Source organism: Macaca nemestrina, chromosome 4 (assembly GCF_043159975.1).
Source record: "Macaca nemestrina isolate mMacNem1 chromosome 4, mMacNem.hap1, whole genome shotgun sequence".
Classification (NCBI taxonomy): Eukaryota; Metazoa; Chordata; class Mammalia; order Primates; family Cercopithecidae; genus Macaca; species Macaca nemestrina.
The window spans coordinates 51,422,331-51,447,705 of NC_092128.1; the positions used below are offsets into that span (position 1 = coordinate 51,422,331).

General features: G+C 39.3%; 1 long non-coding RNA gene and 1 pseudogene across 1 annotated transcript; one reads left to right on the plus strand and one right to left on the minus strand.

Annotated features, from left to right (window-relative positions):
• The first annotated feature begins 810 nt into the window (after positions 1–810).
• On the plus strand, positions 811–12,019 carry LOC105475301 (uncharacterized). The gene is made up of 3 exons (XR_983255.3): positions 811–1,118; positions 1,441–1,569; positions 11,237–12,019. It is a non-coding gene; the product is annotated as an uncharacterized lncRNA (long non-coding RNA).
• An 11,157-nt stretch (positions 12,020–23,176) lies between these two features.
• LOC105475883 (phosphatidylinositol N-acetylglucosaminyltransferase subunit C-like) lies at positions 23,177–25,036 on the minus strand (annotated as a pseudogene).
• Between the last annotated feature and the right edge of the window lie 339 nt (positions 25,037–25,375).

The following is a 25,375-nucleotide window of genomic DNA, read 5'->3' on the forward strand; positions in this document are numbered from 1 at the left end:
TCCCCCCAGCACCTTTAGGGGATGGAGAGTATGGCGGGACACTGAGCTCTGCCCCAACCTGGTTTCTTTTGGGCAATGTTGATCTTTTCCCTGCAAATGAAGTTCCCATGTTGACTTATTAATTTGGTAAGGACAAAGAAGGAGTGCAGAATGATGGGAAATGCGCAAGAGGCATGTTTGATTTATAAAGTTGAAGCATCACTTCAATTCCAGTCAAAACCAATTTAAACCTGTTTAGACAAAACAAACCAACAAAAAACCCTGCTGGCTCCAGGGAACTAGTGATCTGCCCTGTTGCCACTACCCATTAACTGAATTTCCCCCTTTCTGCACCCGCAGGCTCTTTCCACACTCTCAACAAATATCTTTTTTTTTTTTCTCCTCACTAACTCTATCTTATCTCTAAATGCCGTGCCATGTAAAAGTTGGTGGGCCCTGCTGAGGTCAGCCCTGAATACATGAAAATCCTTATTCCCCTTCTAGCTGACCTAGCTGAAGGATATCACCAGGTGAGAAGCAGAGGCCAAATTTAAGAAAGAGGAGATGCTCCCCTAGCTAAATCCTTCAGAGACCACCTGGGTGGCAGAAATGTAGGAGCGACTGCATAATGGCTCCGCCATTGCCCACACCGTAATTTGAGCTTGGTAAGTGTTAACAATCCTTCTCCCTGAAGTTTCTCTCCAGAAAATATTTGTCAGGTTGCCTCACATGCCTTAGGCTGCTCAGGCTTCCACACAGTATATGGAAGAAGCAGATACTTCATAAGAACATTTATCAGTAGTTCCAAGCCAACTGACATGTGACCTTGACAGCAGTTCATGACAGATAACCTAGCATACAGCAAACACTTAAAAAGATAGCCACATCCTGATAACGTCAACATGATCAACACATTGCTGCATTTATGACTAACTCAATATCTCCCGCACATTGGGAAAAGAGTTCATCTGTTGCCAACGGGCAAAAGACTTTCTCCACAGTCCGCCTGGTATTTGGGCTTCCTCCTGAGCTATTGAAAAGAATAGCAACTGTTTTTTGACTGCTTATCATGAGGCAGAGCCTGGGCTAACCATTTATTGAGTTTACTCATCTCTGTAGTCTCCACAGCAGTGTATGAGGTAGGTACTAGAGATGGGGAAAAATCTCTGTTTTAGAGATGGGGAAAAATAGACAAGAAGGTGGTATGAAATTTGGACAATTTATACCCCTAATAAGTGGTAGAGGTGGGAATCCAACTCAGGTAGTTTGACTCCAGATACCCCTTTAAACTATTTAGGATTGTCTATATTTGCTGGCACCACAGGGGACCTGTCAGGTATCATGGTTTCTTATAGTCCCCTGATCAGGGTAAAATTATAGCTAAACTGGAGAATAAGTTCTAGTGTTCTTTAGCATTGTAGAGTGATTATCATTAATAATTTATTCTATATTTTCAAATAGATAGAAGATACAATTTTGTACATTCCCAGTTCAAAAAAATGATAAAGGTGAGAGGCGACGGATATGCTAATAACCCTGATTTGATCATTACACGTTGTATACATATATGGAACTATTGCGCTGTATCCCGTAAGTATGTACAATTATTATGTGTCAATCACATTTTTTGGAAAAGAAAGTAAACGGAAACCACTGGAGACTAGATGTGATCTGGAGGCCAGGGGATGTGGAGAGAGTGGTTTCTGCGCTCCCCTCATTGTGGGAGTAAAATCGCCATGCACACTTCTCCATACTCATTCATGGATGTGTCTCTTTAGGATTTATTATACCTGCCCAGGTTTTGGATGAAAAGATTGTGCTAAATATGAAAACAAGGACTTTTTAAAAAAATCAGACAGTTTGGTTTCACATAGCTAATGAATTGTGTGAAAAGGAAGTGTGTGTGTGTGTGTGTGTGCACACTGTAAAGGTGTTTACTTCCATTAGTGAGTATGGAACAAAAGCATAGGCTGCCAACAAACTTCCCAGTGAGCTGTGATCATGCCACTGCACTCCAGCCTAGGCAACAGGGGTAGATCCCGTCTCAAAAAAAAATTAGTAAGCAGAGGGTCACAAATATTTGCTTCACTCTTTTACTCCACATTCTGCTCTCTATAAAATCACACACAAAGGGATGAACATTGCAGTGATTTTCTAGTTACTGAGTTTTACCAGTATTGACTTTAATTTCTGTCTTGTTAGATCTCTCAGCTGGGTTATCGTGTTATTCAACATTCCACGCATATACCAAGTTTACTGTCTGAAAAGTCTTGAGCTTTTCAAGCTGCTGCAAAGTTAACTAGGAACTTATCAGACCATTTGTAATTACTCTTAAGATTGCTTTAGAAAAAAGCAACCTATTATATAACCCTTCTCCTGTTTGTGCTCTGGTTGGCCCAGAGCTAAGTGAGACCGGAACACAGATGGGGGTCAGAATAGCCTGTTCCAAGTGGGCTCAGACGTACCTGATGAGGAAAGAAGAGTTAAAGAACAATCATTCTTCTACCATCAGCTCCATCTGGGGCATGTGAGAAATTGAGAAAAGGGAAGGGGATTCACAATTTATGGGCACCTTCCATAGTCCAGGCACTGTGCTAGGAGCTTTCACAAATATTTTACAGTCTAATTGTTTCCATTTTATAGTTGATAGCTAACATTATCAGGCACAATGTGCTATGTGATTTACAAGTATTAATTCATTTAAGAGTCACAACTGCGTAAAGCAGATTCTATTTATTATCCCCTCTTTAATACATGAAGAAACTGGGTCATAGAGAGGTTAAGAATAATTTGTCCAAGGTCATGCAGCTGGTATGTGGCAGAATCAAGATTTAAGCCCAACTCCATAAACACTGACCTCTACCTCTGCACCATACAACCTCTCAGGAGGAGGAAAATGAGACGCAGAGAGGTTATCTGGTCCAAGGTCACACAACTAGAGTGCACAGAGCCAGGGCTCAGAGCCTTGCTTTGTCTGACATCAAAATTCTTGCTTTCAACCAGGTGCAGTAGCTCACACCTATAATCCCAGCACTTTGAGAGACCAAAGCAGGAGGATTGCTTGAGCCCAGGAGTTTGAGATCAGTCTGTGCAACAGAGGGAGATATTGTCTCTACAAAAAAATTTTAAAAATTAGCTGGGAGTTGTGGTGTGCAGCTGTGTATGGTCCCATCTACTCAGGAGGCTGAGGCAGGAAGATTGCTTGAGCTGGAGAGCTCAAGGCTACAGTGAGCTGTGATCATGCCATTGCACTCCAGCCTAGGCAACAGGGGTAGATCCTGTCTCAAAAAAAAAAAAAAAAAAAAAAAAAAAAAAAGTCTTTCTTCCCACTGTATTTCACTACTGCCTTCCTCTTGCAGTGGCTGAACTATTTCATCCTACCCTTTAGGAACAAATTCAGATAAATCTTTTCCTTTTCTGATTCTCTGTTTTCTCCTCTCTCCTTAATTCTCCCGTTCATTCTTTCCTGTCTCCATTTCTCTTCCTCTTCTCCTATCTTCTTTCTTTTCCTTGTTTCACTTCCTTCTTTTTCCCTCCCTTGCTCATGTCTTAAGTCGGCCAGTGACACCCAGAGTGGGCAATGAGGGCTGAAAAGGTTAATGAGTTCTGGCACTCGTTAATTTAAGCAGAGTAACTGCCAATCTTGCCGAAAGCCCGTTAACAACTGAAACAGTGAATGCTTATCTCAACAAACACTGACATGATGAATTGGTCCAATTGTTGTGACAGGTGCATTTCGATTTTCATTATGGTCAGCCTATTGACCAATTAGATCGGATCATTAAGTGCTCACTGGATTAATTGTTTAATAATTTGATCAAGGGTTTGGTTATTGACGTAAATGTTCAGGTTCACCAAATTACATAACCTTACCCTTAGCTGGGTCCTAGAGAGGCCAGCAGGCACAAAAGTATAGCCTGCCAAGAAACTTCCCAGTTTATTGACCGGGGGACAATATGGGTTTATAAGAGACCCCCCATTTTTTCAAATAAAGGGATTAAGTCGTCAATGTTGTTGGGCATGGTGGCTCCTGCCTGTAATTCCAGTGCTTTGGGAGGTCGAGATGGGAGGATTGCTTGAGGCCATGAGTTGAGACCAGCCCGAGCAACACAGCGAGAGCCCATCTGTACGAAATAAAAAAAATTTAAAAATTAGCTGGGCATGGTGGTGCACGCTCGTAGTCCCAGGAACTCTGGAGGCTGAGGTGGGAGGATCACTGGAGCCCAGGAGTTTGAGGCTGCAGTGATCCATGATTACACCACTTCACTCCAGGTTGGGTGACAGAGCAAGAACATGTCTCCAAAAACAACAACAACAAAAAGTCATCAATACCTCAACAACTCCTGAACATTCATTCATGTGTACAATTCTTTTGGTACATGATACCATCTATACATTTTCTATTCAAGTTCTAGTGCTGTCCGGGACTCTGACCCAGATCTTTTTCTTTTATATGTCTGCCTATTCATTCCCTTTTCTCTTGTTGATGACTGGACTCTCAGCTGATGTTTCTAACAATCTTTCTGAAGCCTCCACTTGGCTATCCCTCAGGCATCCTAAATTCAACCAGCGTTCCTCGACCTTTCCCCATATAATTCTGTTAATGGTATTTTTCAGCCCCATAAGCTAAACTCTGATTCGTCCTTGAGTTCTCCTTCTCCTACACCCCATATTCAGTAGGTCTCCAAGTTCTGTTAGTTTATACCATGGAGATGACTTCTAAATACCTTCATTTCTCTATCCCTACTATGATTGCCTTAGTCTCTCATCTCTTATGAGATGATTGCCGCAGGCTTAAAATGAGTATCTGGGATAGAATATGTGTTTGCTTCCTTATTTGTTTTCCTTCACAGTCTCTAAGTTACTTAAAGGCAAGAACTATGTCTTATTTATCTTATTTATCTAATTCCTAGCAGAATGGAGATGCGCTCACCTCACTTTAGTCCACTATTTATATTGCTGCAGAGCTTCGCTTTCTACAAATCAGTCATCCCTTTATTTCCATCAGTTTCCTATTACTTACAGAAGAAAGGTTAACCACATTGCCATGGCATACAAGGCCCTTCACAGTGTGGTCACAACTTAATTATCTCCCTCCTTATTTCCCACCATTCTTCTCTGATATGGTTTGGATCTGTGTCTCCACCCAAATTTCAGGTCCAATTGTAAACCCTAGTGTTGGAGGTGGAGCATGGTGGGAGGTAATTGGATCATGTGGGTGGATCCTTCATGAATGGCTTAGTACCATCCTCTTTGTTCTGTTCTTGTGACAGAGTTCTAGCGAGATCTGGTTGTTTAAAAGTGTGCTGCATTTCCCCCGTCGCTCTCGCTCTTGCTCCCACTCCTGCCATGTCAGATGCCTTCTCCCCTTTGCCTTCTGTCATGATTGTAAGTTTCCTGAGGCCTCCACAGAAGCCAAGCAGATGCTGGCATCATACTTTCTGTACAGCCTGCAGAACCATGAGCCAATTTAACCTTTCTTTCTTTCTTTCCTTTCTTTCTTTCTTTCTTTCTTTTCCTTCCTTCCTTCCTTCCTTCCTTCCTTCCTTCCTTCCTTCCTTCCTTCCTTCCTTCCTTCCTTTCTTTCTTTCTTTCTTTCTTTCTTTCTTTCTTTCTTTCTTTCTTTCTTTTTCTTTCTTTCTTTCTTTCTTTCTTTTTAAATAAATTACCCAGTCTCAGGTATTTATCTATAGCAATGTGAAAACAGCCTAATACTTTATCTTCCTAACTCTCCAACTGAAGCCATATGTTCCATTTCTCTGAAGAGGCCATGCTCTATGTGTCCTCATGACTTTACACATGCTGCGGCACCTGCCAGGAATCACCTCCTTGTGCACTGACCCCAACACTGCCTGGAAAATGATGGCTTTACCTTTTGAAAACCAGCCCAGTGTCTTTGCCTCTGGGGCTCCTCACAGACACCTTCCAGACAGTTCCTTCCTCTGCAACCATCCACCACCTTGATTCTTATCTCCATATTTAATGTTGTTCTGGAAGGATTTATTTACTTGCATCACTGTCTGCATTCAATTCCTACGGCTGCTGTAATAAATTATTGGAGTCTGGGTGAGTTAAAAGAACAGGAACTTATTCTCTTGCAGTCCTGGAGGCCAGAAGTCTGAAATCAATATTAGTGTGTTAAAATCAAGGTATCAACAGGGCCATACTCCCTCCAGAGTCCAGAAACTCAAGGGTAGAAATAGTTCCTTGTCTCTTTTAGCCTTTGGTGGCTGCTGGCATTCCTTGACTTGTGGCTGCATCAGTCTAATCTCCGTCTCCATCTTCACATGATCTTCTCTCTCTCTCTTTCTCTCTCTCGTGTGTGTGTGTGTGTGTGTGTGTGTGTGTGTGTGTGTGTAAAATCTCCTTCCATCTCCTTCTTATAAGGATTGGCATTTAGGGCCCACCTGGATAATCAGGGATAATCTCTCCAACTCAAGATCTTCAATCATATCTGCAAAGACCCATTTTCCATATATGGTAACATTTACAGGTTCTAGGGAGGATTAGGGTCTGATATTTTGCCCACCATTCAGTCCACTACACTGTCCCAATAAACTGGGACCTCCTAAAGGGCAGGGACAGGGTTCTTCTCATAATTTTATTCCCAGCATTTAGGACTAATAGGGATTCAACAAATGTTTAATGAAGAGTTGGAGAACAAATAAACTAAACACTCTTATTTTGCAGGTATTGACTATGAATTTGTTCAATAGTCATTTATTGATCATTTTTTTAATGTACCAGACACTGTCCTAGGCATAGAACATACAGTAACAACATAAAACACACATAGCTCTGCCTTCAGGGAGCCTACATTCTAGTGGGGAAACCAGACATTTAAAAGGAGCACACACAAACAAATATATAAGTATATGATATAATAAGGGTTAGGAAATAAAAGTGCAAAGATCAATGAGAGAGAATAAAGGTATGGAAGTCAGCAAAAGCCTCTTCATGGAAGTAACTTTGTAAGCCAAGAGCTAAAGCATGCATTATTGCTAAGTGAAGAGTGGAAAGAAGTACATATTCCAGGCAGAGATCATTACTCCAGGCTGTAAGGCAATAAAGAGCTTGGTGAATCCAAGAAATAGAAAGAAGTCTGGAGAGGCTGGAGTATAATTTTTCTAAACTAGAAATGAAGAAGTGCTGTCAGGGCAAATCATGCAGCCTTGGGATTATTACAGATTTTGAATTTTATTCTGGAAACATGCAGGATTTAAGACCAGTGAGTGACATGACATTATGAGATTTTAATTTTACATTATATCTCTGGCTGCTCATTTGAGTACTAATTGGAATGGTAAAGACAGGAAAGGGGAGACCTAGTGGAAGGTCAATACAGGAGTCCAGATAAGAGTTGATGGAGACTTGGACTGGAGTGGTAGCATTTAATATAGGGAAAAGTGCACATATGAGATATATTTGGGAAGTAGAATGGATAGGTTCCACATGCTAAATCAGAAATGCCTTTAAAAATATATTAAGTTCACATGTCCATCTGGTCTGGTCTGGTCTGGGTAGAGAAAGTGCAAAAGTCAGTGGAGTAGATACCTATAGTTATTTGATTTTTGACAAGAGTATCAAGGCCATCCAATGGGGAAAGAATAGTATTTTCAACAAATGGTGCTGGGACAACTAGATATCCACAGGCAAGAGAATGAAGCTGGACCCCTACCTTACATCATATACAAACATTTACTGAAAATGTGTCAACTATCTGAAATTGAAGAGATAAAACCATAAAACTCTTGGGAGAAAACATAAGGGTAAATCTTTATAACCTTGGATTTGGCAATGGATTCTTAAAAATAGAAGGCATAAACAGCAAAAAATTTAGATAAGTTGGACTTCGTCAAGATTAAAAACTTCTGTGTATCAAAGGATACCATTAATAAGTTAAAAGGGAACCCACACAATGGGAGAAAGCTTATCTGGTAAGGACTTAGTATACAAAATATATAAAGAACTATTATAATTCAATAACAAAAGGCAACTCAGTTTTTTAAAAAAGGATAAATGACTTGAATAGATATTTCTCCAAAGAGGATATACAAATGGCCAAAAAAGCATATGAAAAGAAAAGATTAACATCATTAGTCATTAGGGAAAGGTAAATCAAAACCACAATGACATAACACTTCATACCCACTAGAATGGCTGTAATAAAAAAAATGGAAAATAACAGGTGCTGATGAGGATATGGAGAAATTACAATTCTTGTGCGTTGTAAAATTGTCCAGCTACTATACAATGTAAATGGTCCAGCTACTATACAAAACAAGTTGGCAGTTCCTGAAAAGGCTAAACATAGAATTACCATATAACCCTGTATGATTCAAGGTGACGCATTACCCACGGTTAAATTCTATCCAATGAGAAGGAGGAAAATGGTGAAAAGAGGGCAATCATGGATCTAGCTAAAAATTCTACTGGAAGCAATAGAAGTCCCTACCTTGGTTCTCATGAGGAAAATCTAACCTGATAGTGGAGATTACTGAGAATAGCAGAGCCAAGACATTTCTCAAAGAAATGAAGCCAGACCAAGCCTTCCCTGAAGCCCACCTCTGAACTTTTCAGTTGCCTGAGACTTAACACTTTCTTTATTTTTAAACCTATTTGAGCCGGGTGTGGTGGCTCACGCCTGTAATCCCAGGACTTTGGGAGGACGAGGTGGGTGGATCACCTGAGGTTGGGAGTTCGAGACCAGGCTGACCAACATGGAGAAACCCCGTCTCTACTAAAAATACAAAATTAGCTGGGCGTGGTGGGACATGCCTGTCATCCCAGCTACTCAGGAGGCTGAGGCAGGAGAATCACTTGAACCCAAGAGGTGGAGGCTGCGGTGAGCCAAGATCATGCCACTGTACTCCAGCCTGGGCAACAAGAGTGAAACTCTGTCTCAAAAAAACACAAACAAACAAACAAAAAAATCTATTTGATTTGCAGTTTCAGTTATTTGCAACTGAAACTATCTGCTTCAGTAACTGTGTAGTACTTTTCAATCAAAACATCTTACAGGGGCTTACCAGTTTATATGCAGTACAGGGACAACATCATAAATTATTTAAAGTTGGAACCACCCAGAACATTTGGGGGAAAAAACAGTCACTGTGTAGTTTTAATATTGATTCACACTCCTCATTAGCTAAAAATTCAACCATAATTTTTTTGCGAAGTCTTGAATACCATGGATTAATGAGTCCAACTTCTTTACTGTGCAAGTTGTAAGGCTACAATAGAAGGTAGTATCATTCAACACAAAACTAAGAATATCTTATTGGGGCTAATATGGGGTCTTCATGACTCATGGACTCTGGCTCCTTCCATCTTGTTCTATATCCCCTTAGAGTGGTTACGTGTGTGCATATGATCTCAAATAGCTCACCAGCACATCTGAAGTCTCGTCAGCAGGAAAAGTGAAAGGAAGGTCATTCCAAGGCCCTCTGAGGAGTATGTATAAATTTTTATGGACAGAAATTATCTATCAATAATCCTTTAGGTTTTACCAAAAAAAGAACATAAATAAGGGTTATCATTTACATAATTTATTTGAAATTTTAAAACAACGTTTTATTCCCAAAGCAGTAAAATAAAACAAAACACCAAATTATCATAGGATTTAGGAAAATGTTGAAGTAAAGGTGCATTTTAGGTCATCAATTGATGTTGAATGAATGGATGATAAAAGACCGATTACAGAAAACTTGCTAAGAAAATTGCATCAAAAGAGATGCTTATTTCTGTTACATAAACCAGAGATCTTGAGTTGGTACCCCCAAACTCACAATAGATATGAGAATGTTCAATTCATATTTTCTGCTATCAAGAATTTTACTTACAGTCTCAGAGAAAAAGTGTCTAAAAACTTGAATATAAGGAAATGAGTTTTTTCAAACAAACAGGAAAGACAAAAGGGAATATTTGCCATCAGGAAAGGGTTACCAAAGTGGTCTTAGCCTTCACTGCTGAGCCCAGTATCACTTAGCATCTTAATAATATGCTCTGGAAGACACACTGTATAGTCAGACCTTTGTATGTGACAACGTAGTGTTGGAAAATGAAAGGACAAGCCAATAGGACTGACCCTGTTTTGAAGACTTTTAAGGGCTCTATAAATATGCAGAGGTGGAATATGAAATTTGGAGTTGAATACTAATTCAAGTAAAATGTATAAGAGAATGAATTTTTGAGCTTACAGTTGTGTGTCTAGAAAGGGATATAGAATTCACAACGGTCTGTCCTCTGACTTTGTCTGCCTTTCCTTGCTGGATTAGATTGGATCAGCAGGGTGTCAAAGTAAAATATTTTTAATGTTACAGAACAAAAGAGAAAAGCCATTGGGAATTCTGTTTTCTATTTTTTAAAACAGGGCATTGTAGTACTGACTGCAAATACATCAAAGTCAATTATTAATTAGTATTAATTAATATGGTCAAGAAAAATTTCTTTTCAATAAAGGAAGTTATTTTTCCTTCCTCTTCATACCCTACGTCCATAATGTGTGTGTTCCTCCCTCTCTGTTTTTTTGTTTTTTTGTTTTGTTTTGTTTGAGATGGAGTCTCACTCTGTCGCCCAGGCCTTAGTGCAGTGGCGCGATGTCAGCTCACTGCAACTTCCGCCTTCCAGGTTCAAGCAATTTTCCTGCCTCAGCCTCCTCAGTAGCTGGGACTAGGAGCGCCCGCCGCCAAGCCCGGCTAATTTTTGTATTTTTTAGTAGAGACAGGGTTTCACCATATTGGCCCAGCTGGTCTTGATCTCCTGACCTCGTGATCGCCCACCTCGGCCTCCCAAAGTGCTGGGATTAAAGGCGTAAGCCACTGCACGTGGCCTCTCTCTGTTTTTAAAATTTTGATTACCCAACAAAGAATACATTAAAGTTGGCAATATTTGCATGTTGAATCTCTTCATAGTGAATTAAAGAGACTTTCAATGATTATAAATAGTAACACTAGGACAAGAAGTACTTAAACTTACAATGGGTTGCATTAATCAAAGAGGTATAATAATATATACTATTATAATTATAATAATTAATAAATTAAAATATTGTGATTTTCTCATAGGAACAATGCTGCAATAACAGGGTTATGTTTGTAACCAAATGTCTGATGCCATACATTTTTTTAAATGACCGCATCATCATATTTAATCAATTCTAAATTATATGCCACACAGTAATACACTTTTTAATGTGTATGTAAACCAATGACCAATTCAGTTCCATAACCAAGTGTAAGAATTATATTTATTTAAGGGAGCCTATGGAGAATTTTGGTGGCAGGAGCAGTGCTGATCTGTAAGAACGGTTGATCATCCCAAGAAATACTGTATCTGGGACTCAGAAAGCGGAGCAGTTCCTAGGAAATGATCTCCATACAGAAGAAACCGGGGCCCTGAAGGTTCAAGACCAATGGAGGCAAGGTAGGCCCCAGTCCATTCTTACACACTTCAGTTGGGAGAACCTGAGGGTGGTCTATCAGCAGAGAGGAGAGAGTCTGAGGACTTAAATATTGAATGCCTAGCAGGGCCAGGTAGTATCTCCTTTTACCCAAGCTTTGGTTGGCCCTGGGGATCTCCTACACAAAGTTTATCTGTTTTGCTCATTTTAGATGTTCTTTGTTTCTAGTTCCTCTGTTCAGCAATAGGAATAGTAGCATTTAATCTGTCCTGTGAGCACATCTAGAGAATGGCATTTTTGCCTCACATTTACCAAAACCTTAAAAAAAAAAAAAAAGATCAGTGCTATTGAAACAGGTACAAAAGGTGAACAATTACAGTTTTTCTTCTCATCTAAGCCTACTAACACTACCAAAATTTCTACCTTAAATAATTCTTGGTTAGCTTTTTTGTTAACAAGTAAAATTGGCATGATAGAAGGGAACTTTCCATTTTACCCTGAAAAAAAGATTTTTTTTTTTACAATGATCTTATGTAACTTTTGCACCAAAAAAAAAAAGTTTTCTATTTTAAAAATGAGCATGGGAAAGACTGTAAAGAAATGGATTGACTTGAATCAAATTAAGGAAAAGTGGAAAATAACATAGATACGGTAAAGCTGATTGATGCAAGATCTTGGGTATTGAGTACAGCAGCTGAGGCTTCCCCTGCTTACTGGTTACTTTCTACTCAAATTAGAGCAAAGAGAGTTTACAAAAGGATCTCAAGGATGAGAGTTAAGGGGTTTGACTGTGGGGAAAACTTGTTCCAGGGGTAGCCCCTAACTCTGCTAGTCCAGATCCATGGTAACAGCAACAACCATCTCTTCTCCTTCAGAAGAAATTCTCCAAGAGCCTCATCATCTCACCAGCTGTCATGATGCCAATCTTGTCAATCTGTGATTCCAGAGTAGGGCCATAGCACAAAAGGGAGTTAACAAAGGAATTCAATGATGAAAACAGCATTTCAGAAAATTAACTTGATAGCAGCATGTAGTATGAACTAGAGGATATAGTAGCAATAGGAAAAAAAACCCTAGAGGGAAAGTAGAAAATAGTGTTTATTGGGCACACACTCTATGCCACAAATTTGATTTTCTTACATAATTTAATCCTAAAATAACCTCTCTTCACTCTGTAGAAGTTATTATTCCTATTTTACATATGAGCAAATTAAAGGGTAATTAAATGGCTTACCCATGTTCTCACTGCAGATAAGTTCAGAATCAGGGCAGAGGCAGCCTTAATGGAGATGGAAGGATGAAGCTAAGAGATGCTGTGGAGGAGGAAGGGGATTTGGTGACTCCACAAGAAAGTTGAAAATGAAAGAGGAATCAAGGCTGATTTCAAACTCCTAAGCCATGGTGTTAAAAGAGTAATGCGAATGAAATTGGGCAAACCAGGAGATAAATTTGTAGGAAAGGAGTGTTTTTTTAAAAAATGTTAACAATAAAACTGTAAGTATTTTTTTAAAATTCAGCAATACAATATGATATATATTGAAAAGTAAAAATCTTCTTCCTTTTCCCATTCCCACTCCCAAATCTTAGTGACTATTTACTGCTTCTTGTGTATCCTTCCTTAAAAGTTACTTTTACACAAATAATGATCATACACTACCATTAATAGTGTATTTTTAAACTGGAGCTTTCCAGGTATGCCTCATTCTTTTTAAAAGCTGCATAGTTTTTCACTGTACTCACTTATCCTTAACCAATTCGGTACTCACTTATACTTAACCAATTCTGTATTGATAAGTATTTTGGCTGTGTTTAGTAAGATTGTTTATGGTGTTGTTTTTGCCACTATTACTGCTTGCAACTACAAAATATTGCTGCAATGCAAATTCTTGTATGAAATTTTTTTCTTTTTTTAATTTTAATTTTTATTTTTGAGATGGTTCCTCCTTATGTTGCCAGGTTGGAGTGCAGTGGCTATTCAGTCACAATTATAGTGCCCTACAGCCTCAAACTCCTGGGTCCCAGCAATCCTCCCTTCTCAGCTTCCTGAGTACTGGGACTTCATGTATGTGCTTCATTTTTAACTGACATATAGCAATTTTACATATTGGTGGGTTACATAATAATAATGTAAAGTGATCAGATCAGGGTAATTAATATATCTATCATCTTGAACATTTATCATTTCTTTGTGTTGGGAACATTCAATATCCTCCTTCTAGTTGTTTGAAACTGTATATTATTGTTAACTCTAGTCATTCTACAGTGGTATAGAACACAAGAACTTATTTATTCTATCTAGCTGTAATTTTGTATCCTTTAGCAAATCTCTCCCTACACCCCTCTTCCTTCTACCTTTCACAGCCTCTAGTATCTCCTGTTCTACTTTTTACTTCTATGAGATCAACTGTTTTTTGACTTCTACGTATGAGTGAGAACATGCAGTGTTTTCCTTTCTGTTCCTGCCTTATTTCACTTAACATAATGACCTCTAGTCCCATCCACGTTCCTGCAAATGACAGGATTTCTTTTTATGGCTGAAAAATATTCAACTGTTTATGTAAACATTTTCTTTATGGCTCTTTATGGTTCATTCATCTGTTTTAGGCCACCTATGTTGATTTCATATCTTGGCTGTTCTGAACAGTGTTGCAACAAACTTGGGGGTGCAGATGGCTCTTTGATATACCGGTTTCCTTTCCTTTAAATAAACACCCAATAGTGGGACTGCTGGATCGTTAGGTAGTTCTCTTTGTAGTTTTTTCCAGAAGCTCCATACTGTTCTCCATAGTGGCTGTACTAATTTACGTTCCCATCAACAATGTATGTGTTCTCATTTCTCTGCAACCTCACCAGGATTTATTTTTTGTCTTTTTGATAATGGTCATCCTAAATGGAGTGAGATTATACTTCACTGTGGTTTTGATTCTGATGATTAGTGATATTGAGCATTTTTTCATATATTTGTTGGCCATTTATATGTCTTCTTTTGAGAAATGTCCATTCAGATCATTTGACCATTTAAAAATCAGAATGTTTGGGTTTTTTGCTGTTGAGAAGTTTGAGCTCCTTGTATATTTGGGATATTAATCCCATGTTTGATGAATAGTTTGCAAATATTTTCTCTTATTCTGTTGGTTGTCTTTTTACTCTGTTGATTATTTCCTTTGCTGTGCAGATGCTTTTTAGTTTTATATAATCCATTTGTTTATTTTTGCTTTTGTTGCCTGTGCTTTTGAGGTCTTATTCATAAAATCTTTTCCCAAACCAATATCCTCAGGCATGTCCCCTGTATTTTCTCCTAGTATTTTTTATGGCTTTGGGTCTTACGTTTAGGTATTTGATCCCTTTTTAGTTGATTTTTGTATATGATGAGAGATGTGGGCCTGGTTTCATTCTTCTGCATATGAATATCCAGTTTTCCTAGCATCATTTATTGAAGAGACTGTCCTTTCCTCCAATGAGTGTTCTTGGTGCCTTTATCAAAAATCAGTTGGCTGTATGGATTCACTTATAGGTTCTCGACTCTGTTCCATGGGACTATGTGTCTGTTTTTATGCCAGTACCGTGCTGTTTTGGTTACTATAGGTTTGTAGTATATTTTGAAGTCTAGTAGTGTGATGCCCTCAGATTTGCTCTTTTTTTCCTCAGGGTTTCTTTGGCTGTTTGGGATCTTTTGGGGTTCTATACAAATTTTAAGATTTTTTTTTCTATTTCTGTGAAGAATGTCATTGATATTTTCATCAGGATTGCACTGAATCTGTCAATTTATTTGGGTAGTATTGTATGCAATTTTAAAACATATTTATGAACATGTATTTCTCTCTCTCTCTTTTTTTTTTTTTTTTTTTTTGAGACAAAATCTCATTCGCACTGTCCCCCGGGCTGGAGTGCAATGGTGTGATCTTGGTTTACTGCAACCTCCGCCTTACGGGTTCACATGATTCTCCTGCCTCAGTCTCCCAAATAGCTGGGATTACAGATGCACACCACCACACCCGGCTAATTTTTTGTATTTTTAGTAGAGACAGGGTTTCACTATATTGACCAGACTGGTCTTGAACTCCTGATCTCATGATCTGCCCTCCTCAGTTTCCCAAAGTGCTGGGATTACAGGCAGGAGCCACTGTGCCCAGCCTATGAACATGTATTTCTAAGAGAAATTCATTGAAATGGCAGAGCTGGCTGGGTGCAGTGGTTCATGCCTGTAATCCCAGCACTTTGGGAGGCCGAGGCGGGCGGATCCCCAAGGTCAGGAGTTCGAGACTAGCAGCATGGCCAACATAGTGAAACCTCGTCTCTACTAAAAATACAAAAATTAGCCAGGTGTGGTGGCAGGCGCCTGTAGTCCCAGCTACTTGGGAGGTTGAGGCAGGAGAATTGTTTGAACCTGGGAGGTGGAGGTTGTAGTGAGCCGAGATTGCACCACTGCACTTCAGCCTGGGCAACAAGAGTGAAACTCCATCTGAAACAAAAAAAAAGAAAAGAAAAGAAAAAGGGAAAAGAAAAGAAATGGAAGAGCTAGGTCAAATAATTTCTTTTAAATTTTAATAAATGTCTTTTAAATGTTGATAAATACTACCAAATAAACATACTAACAAACAGTCGTACCTACAGAACACAGGAGGGCCTGATTCTCCACACTTTTATTAGAATATATATATGTGTGTGTGTGTGTATATATATATGTGTGTGTGTGTGTGTGTGTGTGTATATATATAAAATTTTTTTTTTTTGGAAATGGAGTCTCACTGTGTCACCTAGGCTGGAGTGCAGTGTTGTGATTTCAGCTCGCTGCAACTTCTGCCTCATAGATTCAAGTGATTCTCTTGCCTTAGCCTCCCAAGTAGCTGGGATTACAGGCGCCTGCCACCACACTCAGCTAATTTTTGTATTTTTAGTACAGACAGAGTTTCGCCATGTTGACCAGGCTGGTCTCGAACTTCTGACCTCAGGTGATCTGACCTCAGGTGATCTTCCCGCCTTGGCCTCCCAAAGTGCTGGGATTATAGGTGTGAGCCACAGCGTCCAGCCAGACTGTGTATTTTCAAACTAATTCATCTTGCCAAACTGACACATGAATAATGTTACTATATGGTTTTAAGTTGCTGCATGAAATGTTTTTCGAGTTTGAGGAGCTGTAAGGTCACTTACAAAGAGCATTCTTGTAGGTAGCTAGAAGTATAGGATCTACATTTGAATGAACAAGGAGGAGTATAGATGTTGATTTTGGAATCATGCCCACGAAAAACTAAAGTGTTCTAAAAAAGTAAGTGTACAGTTAAAAGAGCAGAGGAACAAAACTAAACTCTGGGGATGAGAAGTGATGACAGAAAGAGGAAGATGAATAAGCAATAAGGAAACTATAAGGCCTAGGAAAATTCAGAGAAATTTAAGATTACAGAAGGCAAAGGAGGAGAGTATAGGAAGTGAGACGTGTCACATGTTGCATCAAGAACCAGGAAAATAGCCAAAAAAGAAGTTATTTGCTTTGTCAGATAAATGAAAACAGGTTTATTCAGTTTTATTATCCATATGTGGGAACTCATGTAAGCCACATCAATGGTTGAAACCTTTACTATTTATTAGAAAATTCCACCATAACATGACTGATGAGAAACCCAGCCAACTCTTCAAATTTTTCCAGAGATGAAGTTGGCCCATTTCCAGAATGTTAAATAATGCTGGCAATAAAATGGAGAATAGTTTTGAAATGACCATTCTCACCATCCCATCCCAATGTACCCTGCACACCCATTGTTTTACTAGCAGTTGCACGTCTTAAATGAAGACTCTAGCAATGGAAGAGGGCTGAAAGGTTGAAAATAAAAGGTTATCGTGTTATATCTAAATGTATACAATTTAATCTTTATTCCAATACTGCTATAAGAAGTCTATTCACACTACTACACATAATAAAATGAACTGAAATAAGAAGCAATAAAAAAATCATGACTTATTCTTGGAATGAGAATCATGAACCCTAGGTAAATGATGTCAAGACTGTGCAAAGTGTACTTTCTGCCAGTGTCTTAGCATCGCCTCCCACTCCCTTCCTCAGCCACCCACACCCTCCATATATATCTGAAGATGACTTCAACTCTACTATGCCACTCTAATCCAAGCTCTTCCAATGGAAGAAGAATGCCTTATAATTTTATTCTACAGGGTTATTTCTTGTCTTCCTTTTGTACTCTCAAGACTCAGGTTTGACCAAGATAAAAGACATCAGAAAATGTAATTTGTTTCTGACTGGTGATTACTCACTGATTTTACTTTTTGCTCTCTATTCTGAAATATGAGTTTTTATCTGATGTCTCTGGACTCATCTGTGTGGTGGTGGTGGTGTTGCTGCTGCTGTTTTAGTTTTTTAAGAGACAGGGTCTTGCTATGATGCCCAGGCTGGAGTGAGGTGGCTATTCAAAGATGCAATTATAGAACACTACATCCTCAAACCCTCTGCGCTCAAGTGATCCTCCCGCCTCAGCCTTCCAAACAGTTGGGACTACAGGTACACACCACAGTGGCTGGCTCTGGACTCATCTTTACACTGAGAGGGATTAGTAGAAATTCATATTAAATTTAGGAATTATATATTTGGTGGGTTAGACTCCTTTTGGGGTCAATCTTTATGAAGTACATAATAATAACTGTCTTGGCTGGGTGCAGTGGCTCACACCTATAATCCCAGCACTCTGGGAAGCTGAGGCAGGTGGATCACCTGAGATCGGGAGTTCGAGACCAGCCTGGCCAGCATGGCAAAACCTCATTTCTACTAAAAATACAAAAAAAATTAGCTGGGCGTGATGCCAGTCACCTGTAATCCCAGCTACTCGAGAGGCTGAGGCAAGAGAATCACTTGAACCCAGGAGTTGGAGGTTGCAGGGAGCCGAGATGGCTCCATTGCACTCCAGCCTGGGCGACAGAGCAGGACTCTGTCTCAAAACAAAAACAAACAAACAAACAAAAGAACAACTGTCTCACTTCTAACTTCTCAGGGAAACAAAAGAGATGCTCTGAATGGACACACTGGGTCCTTGAAAATGAAGCCTGGAGTCATACTGATTTTAAAAAAATCAGTATGATTTGAAGTCAAGGCATAATAGTAAGTCTAGGGGAGGTGAAGTTTTGCTCCCTCCATGACCAAGAGATTTGCCTCCCAGTGTAATTTCTGCCAATTTTGTCAATGATGTTTGGGGATGCACCTGCAGTCAAACACTGGTCAACTCAGGAGAAGGAAAAACAAGTTCATTATTTAATTGAGTCCACTAATTGTTACACACAAATTGTCATAATTGGCCAGTCAGTCTAGCCACAATATTAAGTCTCTTAACTTTACTCTGTAACTTTTCATATTTCTTCACATACACAAGTCTGATGAAAACCATGGGCACTTTCCCCTGAAAAATTCATATTTGCGTACCCACCCCACCCTCTGACACACAAACATGCACACACATGTCTTTTGTAGAGCTTTAATAGATTCCCTGAATTCTAACCACATATCCCTGGGGGTGCCCAGATAGGCACTTCTGTTACCTTTAAATGAGTTTGAGTCAGGAAAATTTTATCCAGAGATTCTTCTAGTAGAATTCAGCACAGCCAAGAGGCCATGCCTTTCAGGCTATAGAGTAGGGTGATACCACACTACTAAATATAAAAATACCCCTCTCAAAAGTGATATGAGTAATGTGCTATCGCATCTGGAACAACCCTGTTGGCTTGGGAGAACATGGATGGACCTCCAAAATCCCCTTTTTTAAACAAGTGCTTCTTAAATTGAGTACACATGCAGGTCAGTCACAGTGGCTCATGCCTGTAATCCCAGCACTTTGGGAGGCCCGGGCAGGCAGATTACCTGAGGTCAGGAGTTCAAGACCAGCCTGGTCAACACGGCAATATCCTATCTCTACTAAAAATACGAAAATTAGCCCAGGAGCAGTGGCTTACACCTGTAATCCCATTACTTTGGGAGGCCGAGGCAGGAGGACCAGGATCATCTGAGGTCAGGAGTTCGAGACCAGCCTGACCAACATGGTGAAACTCTGTCTCTACTGAAAATACAAAAAATTATCCAGGCATGGTGGCACATGCCTGTAATCCTAGCTACTTGGGGATGCTGAAGCAGTCGAATTGCTTGAACCATGCAGGCAGAGGTTGCAGTGAGCCGAGATCATACCACTGCACTCCAGCCTGAGTGACAGAGCAAGACTCAGTCTCAAAAAAAAGAAAAAAAAAAAGAAAAAATTAAGTACACTTCCTTCCACCATAAATGAAGAACAGAATGAAACAGGATTTTTACCTCAATCCTAATTTGTAAATGGGGTCACATTAAGATTTCAGTATAAAATTTGAAACTGTTTTTTCTTTTAAAAGAAAGAATGGTGATTCTAGTCTATCATATTTATGCTTTAAATTAATATGCTTGCTTACTTGTTTATTGACTCAACAACCTCATTGAGCACTGGCTACTTGCCCAGCACTGTGCTAGGCACGTGGAACAGAAAGATAAATAAATACACACAGTCCATCTCCAAGAAGTGGGAGAATGGTGAGAAACCAAGAGCAGTATTTAATGCAAGGCATAATGTCAATTACAGTGATAAAGTGTGACAAGCTAGAAAAAGAACTGTTTTCTAGGATATAGAGGTAAGTCAATACATTTGTTGCATTAAGCCTTAAATATTAAATTATTAAGTGTGCTTCTAAGTTATAATCATACAATGGCTTTAAATATAGTTTAGTAACATATACTACCAAAGCTTTAACTCCATGAAACTTGGGCTAAACTTTTAAAGGATATTCCTTATTTTGGTGTTCGAGGAAAAGTTTTTGCTGTTTTTTGTTTGTTTGTTTGTTTTTTAAGAAATAAAATGAACACTGACCATAATGGCTAAAACTGAAAAGACTGATAGTGCTAAATGGTGGCAAGGATAGGAGCAACTGGAACTCTCATATGTTGAGTGTAGGAATTTAAATCGGTAAAACCACTTTTCGAAAATTATTTGGCATTTTCATATAAAGTTGAATATATTTCTATTCCATGACTCAGCAATCCTCCCAGGACCCAAGAGAAATAAAAATATGTTTACAAAAGACTTTTATAAGAAAGTTTATAACAGCTCCAAATTGGAAACAATCCAAATGTTCATTAACAAGAGATTGTATAAACAGAGTTTGTCATATTCATACTAATGGAATACTATTCAACAATAAAAAGAATGGACAACTCATACACATAACAATATAGATGAACCTCAAAAGTATTGTGTTGTGAGATAGCAGCCAGGCACGAAGAGAACGTACTGTGTGTCCCATTTGTATGAAGTTTTAGAACAGGCCAAACTAATGAAAGATGACAGAAATCAGAACAGAAGTTGCCTCTGTGAGTTGGCTGTGATGAACTGAGAAGAAACATGAAGGAATTTTCAGAGAGAGGAACATTCTCCACGTTGGGAGGGTGAGTGTTACATGATGTGGTAGGCAGAATAATGGCTCCCAAAGATGCCTACATCCTAATACTCCAAACCTGAGACTATGCTATCTTATATGGCAAAAAGGACTTTGCAGATGTGATAAAAGTTAAGGACTTTGCCGGGCACAGTGACTCACACCTGTAATCCCAGCACTTTGGGAGGTGGAGCTGGGGTGGATCACAAGGTCAGGAGTTCGAGACCAGCCTGGCCAATATGGTGAAACTCTGTCTCTACTAAAAATACAAAAGTTAGTCAGGCATGGTGGTGCAAGCCTGTAGTCCCAGCTACTTGGGAGGCTGAGGCAGAAGAATTGCTTGAATCCGGGAGGCAGAGTTGCAGTGAGCCGAGATCATGCTACTGCACTGCAGCCTGGGCGACAGAGTGAGACTCTGTCTAAAAAAAAAGAAAAAAATAGTTAAGGAGTTTGAGAATGGGAGATTATCTGCATGGGTCTAATCTAACCATATGAGCCCTTAAAAGTAGAGACTTTTCCCTGGCTGTGGGCAGAGATAATGGTATCAGACAAAAAGGGAAGAAAGATATAATATTGCTGGTGTTGAAGATGCAGGAAGGGGTCATGAGTCAAGGAATGTGGGTGGTCTCTAGAAATGAGAAGAGACCAGCAAATAGATTCTCCTTCAGAGCCCCCAGAAAGGAACACAGCCCTGTCAACACCTTGATTTTAGTCCAGTGAGATTCATGTCAAGCTTCTGACCTACAGAAGTGTAAGATAATAAATTTGTGTTGTTTTAAGTTATTACATTTGTGAAGATTTGTTACAGGATCGATAGAGAACTAACACACATAGGTATATGCATCTGTCAAAACTCATCAAAAGGTACATTCAAGATCTATATATATCGCTGCATGTAAATTATACCTTGTTATGGATTGAACTGTGTTCCCCAAAAAGATACGATGAAGTTGTAATCCCCAGTACCTCAGAAAGCCTTCATTTGGAAATAGGGTCATTGCAGATATAATTAGTAAAGACAAGGTTATACTAGAGAGTGGGATAGGCCCTTAACCCAAAATGACTAATGTCCTTATAAGAAGGGGAAAGACAAAGATATACCGTGAGAATGCCATGCAGTGACAGGGGCAGAGACTCAAGTGACGCAGCTGCAAGATGAGGAATGCTAAGAAGTGATCACCAGGAACTAGAAAGAGCCAAGCAGGGATACCACTCAGTGTCTGCTGGGGGCATGGCCTTGCTGACACCTTGATTTTGGAGTTCTAGTCTCTGAAACTATAGAATAAATATCTATTGTTTGAAGTCACCCAGTTTGTGACACTTTGTTATGGCAACCCTAGGAAATTAATATATATCTCAAAAGTTTGTTTAAATCTGGAGTAACAAAAAGAAATAAAATAGTACAGATACAGTTGAAGCCCCTTTCATAGTCCTCCCAGTAAACTTCTTCCCTCTCTCCATAGAGGTAACCAGTATCCTTAATTTCTTATCTATCATTCCATTGCTTATTTTTATACATTTACTACATATCTACGAATCAAGCATTTTTGCATGTTTTTATTTTTTCATTTATTGGAACAAAAATAGAAACTCCTCATTTCTTTCTTTTTTTTTGATAAGTGTGTGGTACAATGATTTGATATGCATACACATTATGAAATGACTACCACAGTGAAGCTAATGAACACCTCTATCACCTCACAGTTACCTTTTCTGTGTACATGTATGGTGAGAACACTTACGGGCTACTGTCTCAGCAAATTTCAAGTATACAATACAGTATAATTAACTGCAGTCACTGTGCTATACAACAGATCACAACAATTCATTCATCTTATAACTGAAGGTTTATACACCCAGCCTCTGGAAACCACCACTTTATTCTCTGTTTTTATGAATTCAACCTTTGTTTTGTTTTTGTTTTAATGTATTGGTTTGTTTTTATTTTGTTCTGCTTTTTTGAGACCAGGTCTCAGTCTGTCACCCAGGCTGGAGTGCAGTGGCATAATCTCAGCTTACTGCAACCTCCATCTCCTGGGCTCAAGCTGTCCTCCCACCTCAGCCTCCTGAGTAGGGACGACAGGCATGTGCCACTATGCCCAGCTAATTTTTAAAATGTTTTATAGAGATGGGGTCTCAAACTGGATCAGCCCAGGCCGGTCTTAAACTCCTGTGCTCAAGCAATCCACCCGCCTTGGCCTCCCAAAGTGCTGGGATTACAGGTGTGAGCCACCACACCTGGCCTGTACTGTTATTTTTTAATAGAAACCACATCACTTCATTTGTTACAGCAAATAATAAATGAGACATAATAATTCAAAAGGGCCCCAAAAAACTTTCTCTTCCCACAAAATAACAGATTATTAAAATAAGCACCTCTACCACCCGAGCCTTTGGTTAATTTTTTCCTTTGATCCCTGTTCTCTCACCCACATCAGCATGCTGCTTCCAAAATGGAACTTTGCCTTCAACTGTTACACGAGCTAAGATGCTGGTCCATCAACTTGCCTTCATAATATAATGGAGGTCCCTAACTTAGTTGAGGCACCTGGACAAGAATTTGATTTCAACTTCATTCTAAGGCCCATGACTGGTTTCTTTAAAAAGCTGCAGGTGAATGAGGTAGAAAGGACAGAGACATGAGATGGAAACTAGAGAAGGATGAAGAGGATGACTCCCACACACTATAGGACCACAGGCCTCTCAAGGCTGAAAACTCAAAGAGCAGTGTGACACCCACACAGCTGCGGAGAGCACATGCCTTCAGTTTCTCCTGTAACATGGGCCATGGGGCAAAAATGTGGACGGCAAATGTCACCATGATGAAGGCATACAGGGACCAGGGAAGGCATGAGGACAGGCAGACAGAAGCAACGACGGCCGTGTTCAAGGACAATATGATGGATACAATGGCAGCATTGGTGCCACAGTGAAAGATGAGGTGGTCTAACAGCGTGAAGACTGACACAGCACAGATGGTGTCAGTGCTGACACTGTCAGGGTCTTCGACACTAGCAAACAGCCATAGACAAAAGTAATGAAGACTACAGGCTCTTCAAGTCAGCCCACCGGACATGCCCACTCTACTTCCACCCTTCACCTCTATTCAAGATCAAATAAAACATATGCAGTCAGTGAAGAAGCCAGGCCAGTCTCACAAGGCCAGTAGGAGACCAGAAACCCTTTGACCATGTAACACCAGATAACCACAAAAACATAGACACCATGCAGCTGATGGATCACCACACTCAACTCAAATACCCCAGTCCAATATTGGTATTTCTGAGCATAGATGTTTTTCTGCAGTTCTTTCAGGTCCACATAGTTATCAAGGAAGGGCTGTCACTCACATAAGGCCTTCTGCCACTTGGCCTCCTTAGTGTTAGTTACAGGTTGGCATGATTTCTTTATGCACTGTCTACTGTCCTATTAAGGAGAGTAGATAGCAGATAAAGGGTATTAGGCTATTTATAAGGTCAGTAGACTATCAACCAGACTATCTAGTGGATTGAGGATATTTATTTTCTTTTTTTTTTTTGCTATTATAAATATTGCATATTTATATATTCTAGAAATATTCATTAACATGAGTCAATGTTTGTTAAGAATACATACTAGTGGAATTGCCAGGTCTTAGAAGATATATATCTTCAATTTGACAAGACAGTGACACGCTGCTATCAGAAATGACTGCCCCAATTTACAACTCACAACGATAGTATAAGGGTTCCTATTGCTCCACAGCCTCTGTGACACTTGGTATTTTCAGGCATTTCATTTTTACCATCTGATAAACAAAAGCAGATTTACTGTAAAGCAAATGAGGTTTAGGCTTCAGGACCTTTCATTTGCATGGGCCCCTTCAAAGGCCCTGTAGTTAATTTTATATGGGAAGTTTTGTAATCTGTTTCTTAAAACAAGATCCACAAATTGCATAATCTTCATGCTCTACTGAAGCTAGTTACAGCCCTGCTAATGATGGATGCGAAATGTATATGGTTGTACTTACTTTTCCCTGATTACTAGTGAACTTGAACATACTTTCATATGTTAATTGGCACTTCAAGTTTTCTGTGAATTTTGCCTTTTGTTTATTGATTTGTAGGAGTTCTTGATATCTTCTGGATATTAATCTTTTTTAAGACTTAACTGGGCAAATACCTTGTTCAGTGTATAGCTTGTCTTCACTTTTGTTGTAGTGTCTTCCATGTTTTAATTTTTATAAAGTTGGATTTATTAACCTTTTCCTTTATGATATGCACATTTATGTGACTTGTTGAAGAAATACTTTTATTCCAGGGTTATAACAGCATACTTTTTCTTCTAAAAGTTTAAAATTTTACCTTTTCTATTTAGGCCTTTGGTCAATTGAAAAAATGTGTGTGCAATTGCTGCGAGAGAGAGATCTAATTTTTTTTCATTCCACATGGATAGCCATTTGTCTCAGCACCATTTATTGAATAGTCCATCTTTTCTCTAATGCCATGTAATCTCTATTATATATCAAGTTTCAATACATGTTTCTAGGCCTTCTGTCCTGTTCCATTG